General features: G+C 30.5%; 1 non-coding gene across 1 annotated transcript; it reads left to right on the top strand.

Annotated features, from left to right (window-relative positions):
* The first annotated feature begins 5,249 nt into the window (after window positions 1-5,249).
* On the top strand, window positions 5,250-5,321 carry TRNAT-CGU. Its single transcript has one exon. It is a non-coding gene; the product is annotated as a tRNA-Thr (tRNA).
* The last annotated feature ends 1,999 nt before the right edge of the window (window positions 5,322-7,320 follow it).

Raw genomic sequence — 7,320 nt, 5'->3', positions numbered from 1 at the left:
ATCTCCACAAAGTTCCATGTTCTAGGGGATATCGCCATAACCATTTACCCAACAACACATTGTTAAAAAGATGCAGATTTCGAATATTCAAGTCTCCTTGATAAGTTTAGGAACAAACGGTGGCCCTTATACCAAATGAAATTTGAACTCATTATTCATCCCTCCTTATAGGAAATCTTGCTATATTTTCTCCATGTGGTAAGCTACATGTGATGGAAGTGGAAATAAAGGGAGAAAATAAGTCGGTAGGTTGGATAGGGTACTTTTAATTAGTGTGACTCTGTCTCCTTTGGATAAGTACATCCGCTTCCAACTAGCTAGTTTCCGCTCCATCTTTTCTAGGACATCATTCCAAATGGGTATCAATTTGTAATGAGCATCCAACGGGAGGCTAAGTACTTCCATTACAAAAACAGAAAGTAATGGAGATAAGAGATCCATCTGTCTCAATCTCCACGAGTTTTGAAAGAAACCACTTGTTGTGCCATTAATCAAAATAGAGAAGCGTGCAGTAGAGATGCAATGCTTGATCCATGAGCACCACTTCACCCCGAACCCACACCCCTCAAACATGTAGAGTAAGGCCTCGTTTGGTTTTAGAGATGGTCTCAAACCATCTCGTCTCATTTCATTTTGTATCATCTCAAAATTCAAATACCATTTAAACATAAACACTTAAGAATTTCAACTTTTCACCTTTTTCTTCTAATAATTACCTAATAATTACAACTTTCACAACCTTCTAAACAAAACAAAATAAAAAATAATTCAACTTTTTCAAATCTCAAAATAAAAGTTATATTAAAAAATTATATTATAACAATATTTTTATTCAACTTTTTCTCTCTCATTTCCCAAAATCTCATAAAACATATTAACTAAAATCATTTCACTACTATTCATGTATTTCTCATCCCATTTGTGTAACCAAACGAGTCTTTAGAAGCTCCAATAAACTCGATCACAGACATTTTCTATATCTTGTTTGCAAAGAAGCCCTACATCTTCCGACTTGATTCTACTATCCAAACATTTGTTGGCAACAAGCACTGCATCAAGTATTTGCCTCCCCTTCACAAAGGCATTTTGGGGCTTTGATATTACTTTCTCTACCACCATTCTGAGTCTGTTCACCAAGACTTTTGAGGTGATTTTGTACATTCCACTCATCAAACTTATGGGGCGATATTCTTTATCCTTAACCACCCCTGATTTATTTAGGACTAAGAGTAATGATTGTGGTATTAGGCTTTTTTCAAATATTTCATTTTCATGGAATTCTTGAAAGAACCTCATGTTATCACTCTTGATCACTTCCCAACAAAATTGAAAGAACACCATAGCGAAGCCGTCCGAACCTGTAACTTTGTCACACACCATACTTTTTAACTGAACCTTCATTTCTTCAAAAGGCCTCTGTGACATCCTTTTACTTGTGGATCGATAGTATTAAAAGTAAGTCCATCAATTCTTGGTCACCAAGAGAATTGTTTCGAAAGTAAGTTCTCATAGTAGTGACAACATATCAATGGTGTTGTTCGTCTTGTGTGAGTAATCCACTCGATGAAAAAACTTGGTACATTTATCCTCCTCCTTTAAATAGAAGATTCTTGATTTTTGTCTCCAATATATCTCTTCCATGAGAGAGACCCTCTCAAGTTCTACATACACTTGAGTTTTGCAAGCCCTTCCCACTTCTGACATTTCCCTTTCCTCTAATATATTCTCTAAACCTTTAAATTCCATAAAAAATGTATTCTTTTGGCTTTCCTTATTACCAAATACTTGTTCATAGGGGCGTAACCGTTTCAATTTCATATAATTTTTAAAACCAAACCGGTATACACCGGTTTTGAATACCGGACCGATTCTATATCGAAACTTGAACTTCCAGTTTTTTCAATTTCGGTCCAATATTTTCGATTTTACCGATTATCTATGTTAGTAATAATATGATATTTACATATACTAAACTATTAGTCTATTTATATTATATTATAAGTACAATATTTTATAATAATTAACACATACTAGTATAGTATTGAATTTAACTATAGTCTATATTTGTTCTAAACTTCTTATACGAGTATATATAATCAAATGCATAAAAATGTATTTACAAAAAGAATATATATTATAATTTATTATGCCAAAAATGTATTTATCATTGATATATCTATATATATCAAAAGTAAGTTTATATTAATAACTTAATATTAATATTTATGTTTAAGATTAAAATTTATATGTTATATCAAATGTTATATTAAAAATTATAAGATTAATTTTATATTATAAGATTAATAGATTTGAATAATAAGTTTAGAATTTCATGTTATATGAATTAAAAATTTAATATATAATATAATATAAAAAATTATATATAATATAAAATTATAAATATATATACTAGTCCAGTTCGGTTTAAATCGATTTTTAAAATATGAAAATTGGTACTGCACCAGTTTAGGTTCGATTTTGATTCTTAAGAACCAGTACCGATGGACTGCTTACAAACTGGTCCAGTCTAGTTTAACCTGTTTTTCTATTATTATTTTTTTCTACACCCCTACCTATTCTATAGCTCTTCAAAACTTTTTTTCAATGCCTTCAATTTGCATGCTAGAAAATAACTTGGGGTTTCGTGGAAATGATAAGAAAGCCACCATTGTTTAACTCAATCAATAAAGTCATCGGATTTCAACTATATATTCTCAAATTTGAAGTACCTTGGACCTTTGTGTATTTTGCCACAGTCAAGAAGGATGGAAAAGTGGTCTGAACATAGTTGAGGAAGACCTTTTTGGATGAGATTTGGAAAATGGGTTTTTCCAATCCGAGAAGACCAAGAATCTATCGATCATCGACCAATAAGGAAGTTCACGGTTGCTCGACCAAGTGAAGAAACCACATACAAGAGAGATATCTAATAGATCTTGGTAAAAAAATGAAGTTAGAAAAATTTACCATTGCTGAGTTGTAGTTGGAATGACCCAATATTTCACTCGGAACCAAGTGACAATAAAATCACCCCAATTTACAAAGGCATATCCCAAATGCTACATTGTTCGGCCAATTCATCCCATAATAAACTTCTTGCTTAATCTAGATTATGACCATAAACTCTTGCGAATGCCCATTGAAATCCATCCTCAACATTCTTGAACGAGCAAGCCACCGATTCTTTCCTTGATCCAGATTAGGATCATAAACTCCTGAGAAGGCCTATTGGAATCCATCCTCAACATTCTTGAACGAGCACACTGCCGTAAAATCCCCCATACCATCCTTCATATTTTTTATCACCCATTTATCCCACATCACTAGAATGTCCCTCGATGCTCTATTGGAGGGTAGATAGTGTCAACCTACCTTATTACATGCCCACAAACTCCTAATGATGCTTAAATAAATAAGCTCCAATTTTGTTTCTTGTAAACATATAATGTTGCCTCGCCATATTCAAAGTTTATTTTTTTTATTGTGAGAAGCTTCTCCTTCTCCTTCAGCTCCCTCGCATTTCAAGAAATTATTTTTTACTTCATTGTACAACCTCATTTACCCTTCCCTTCGCTCTCTCACGATTCAAGTTCCTTTCACTTTTCCCATCAATATCTGTCTAGGTAAGCCGTTTGAGCTCCTGACTTTTTTCTTAGTTGAGTTGAGCTTGCCATCTGAGCAAGATTGTCTTTGTCCAGCCTCTATAGCTGCAACTAAAGCAATAAATTGGTTTTCGAAACCGTTACATACAACCACACAGTGTTAGATCTCCTTAACTTTATCGAAGCTGACTCATTATAAAACCTGGGTATCATTCAGGTGTATATATTTCAATGGGGTAGGTGCCTCCCAGGAACTTCCTTCATTATTACCCAAAGGAACTACCTTCGCCAGTTCAGAACACGACCCCAGCTAGTGCTCTCTCTCATCCCTATCGAATTCATACAAAACCATAGCAACCTTGGAAGATTCGGCCCCTGTAGTCACCATTTCACTGTCCTTGGCATACACAAACAATTAAGGGCATATTTGGATATCAATAATACCTAAAAATATTTGAGAAGAATGCTAGATATAGTTTTGGAATATCTAAAAACCGCGCACTCACTTTGAAAAAAGTAGGATTCACTACTAAAAAATAATTTTTTTTCCTATGAGTCTCAGGTTTATCCACTTTGTTCAAAAGGAATACAAGAGATTGAATAAATCTTCCCAACCTCCTCACACTCCACACTCTATATTTTTTTTTAATTTTTATTATTTTTTCTTTTATCAAATATTTATTATATGAATAATGAATAGAAAATTTAAAATAATTTAAAAAGAATAAACACAAAAAAATTTAAAAAAAATATTAAAAAATTTAAAAAATGTGGAGTGTGGAGTATGGTAGAGGTTGTGTAGCAAAACTCCAAGAGATTTACACACTCTAAAATTGTAAATATAATTTTTTTTATTTGAGAATTTGCTTGAGATTATGTTTTGAGAAATGAGGAATAAAAAGTTAAATAAAAATATTTTTTAAAATAAGTGTTGTATTAGAATTTGTGAAAGTGAATAGATAAAATTACAATGTTATTTAAATATAGTTTTTTATTATAATTTTTGTTTTGATATTTGTAAAATTTGTATTAATTTTTGTATTTGAGTAATGATTAGATGAAAAGTTAAAAATTTGAAATAGAAAAATATTTTACATTTAAGTGATATTTGATAATAAAATTATAAGAAATTTTGAGAATTTTATTACTACCCAACCAAACATACCTACTTTCTTTTGCCTTTTCTTTCCTAATATAATAAACTTCCTCAATATACAAAATTGTAACTATAACAACTTTCAACACTTGCATTGGACTCTTGGAATTCCACTGCAATTAATGCAATAATCTATAAATTTCAACTAGCCCTATATTAATTCCTTAATAATCGATTTCTTTTTATTTTATAACTAATGATTAAATCTTAGTATTAATTAGAGTTGGACAAATTCAACTTGCAATCCATGCATAGGAGTCCAGCTTGAAGCCTAATTAACAAGTTATAATAATTACATAAAATAAAATAAGATGAGATAAGATAGTTTAATTATGTGTAACCAAACCAACCCTTAAAAGTCCATTTGAGATCCCTAGGGTGAAGCAAGAAGCGTGACAGTGAGTATATAAAATTTATTTCTTTTGAGCGACTGGTAGGGAAGAGCTAATAAAAAAGTAATAAAATACTAAAAAATGATTTCCTAACAAAAGGCTTCCATAGCATAGTGGTAGTGCGTTCGCTTCGTAAGCGAAAGGTCGCGAGTTCGATCCTCGCTGGGAGCTCTGGCATTTTTAGAACTTTTTTCAATTGCATTTGCCATTTCGGTCGAAGACCTTCAATAGGTCATCTTTTGACTAACCGACAGATACCATTCGTCGTTTCATGGCTAGACATCTCTAGGGAACAGTACGTCCAATGCAGCCACGGGTTCAATCACTGACAAATAGAATTTAAGAATTTTAAGGTGATTCAATAGCCAATGGCCAACTCGTCGAGGATGAGAGCATACTAATCTATACATATGTAGATATAAAATTACCTCTTTTATATAACTACTTTGTCATTTAAATAAAATTTTTACATTAATTTATACATATTTGAGATAAATAATAAAAAAATATTATTATTTTATTATTATTAACTTTTTACTAAAATCAATTTTTTATATATATATTTTACAATTAACATTCACTAATCACTACGTACATTTGACATTAATAATACAAATATAATAATAAAAAATATAATTTTTTTATATATTATATTAAAAATATAATAAAATGAAAAAAAATATTATAATAATAAAATGAATGTGCAAGTAAAAATTTGTTGTGTTGTTGAAGGAGTGAGAAAATGAAAGGATTGTGAAAAAGAGAGTGGGAGGAGAGAGAAATAATTACTAAAATATATTTTGTGGAGCAAATAATAGTTATCCAAATTTAGATAAGCTCTGATTATAGTTAGCTAAATATTTGAATATGCATAAACCAATATAGATGATTTAAGATCATATTATGCAAATATGGCTTTGCATATACATATGCATATACCAATGTAGATGCTCTAAAAGAGCATTAGCATTGGTTTCATCAAATTCATCTTCAAAATGTGATAAAAAGTACATGTTTTCCATAAATTCAAAACTTCATTATCCATAATCTCACATTGAATTAGCCATTAGATTCATCAAAATAATAATATAATAATATTTTTTTAATAATAACATTTTTAATTTTTTTTCATATTTTGCAATTACATTAACCATATGTACATTAATAATTTAATTTGATACTTAAATTATTGATACTAACCAGAGGGTCATTCATATTGTTAAAGCCAGAAAATGCATCAACACTCGCCATGCAGTAGTGTTAGTAAAAAAGGCACTCAAAAGAAAATATGAAAGAATTACATTGCACCAATTATAGGAAATGTAAGAAATACATTTTGTAATAAAATAATAGGAATAGATGATGAATAGTGAATCTTCAAATATTGAGATAGAAGTGAAGATATTGTAGCTCAAAACTTGAGCTTTGATGGTATACTGAATCCAATGCCAACATTTTAACCCCCAAATCATCAAATTTTCACGAAACCTCCCTTTGATGAGACCGATAATAGTGCTCTTAGGGTGTACCTTTGTAAAATTTTTAGAGCATTGTCTAATTGAAAAGTATATATTTTTCATAAATTTAAAATCACTCTATTCATAACCTTACATTTGATTAGTTATTAGATTCATCAAAATAATAATATAATATTATTTTTTAATAGTAATATTTTTAATTTTTTCTTTCATATTTTATAATTACACTAACCATATGTTAATTAATAATTTAATTTGATATTTAAATTATTGTTTCTCAATTAATTTGATGAAACACAAAATATACCAACAAACCGACACATAGGCATTTAACAAATCATGAAATATACCAACAATACATTACAGTTTGCATATAAATTATCACACACTGGGAATGCAAATCTAGAAATATACTAACAGTACATTACATAAAGAAAAAACACAATACCCTTTTTTCGAGTGGTTGCTTGACAATCCACAACACTGAGTGTGTTTGAGAAAATCAGCCAAAAAAAAATTAAGCCAAAGTCAGTTCAATGTATGCTGGGTCAAATAAATTTTTCCTAGCTGTCATTGAGAGCAAAAGCCCCCATAAGGGCTGACCAGTTCTATTTCTTCTTAAAACTAGGGTTTCAGGAGAAAAGAAAGGAGATGAACATGAAAGGAGAAGAAGCTCGCGCGAACCTGAATGG

Source organism: Juglans regia, chromosome 3, assembly GCF_001411555.2.
Source record: "Juglans regia cultivar Chandler chromosome 3, Walnut 2.0, whole genome shotgun sequence".
Taxonomy (NCBI): Eukaryota; Viridiplantae; Streptophyta; class Magnoliopsida; order Fagales; family Juglandaceae; genus Juglans; species Juglans regia.
This window is presented reverse-complemented; position numbering and strand designations above follow the sequence as displayed.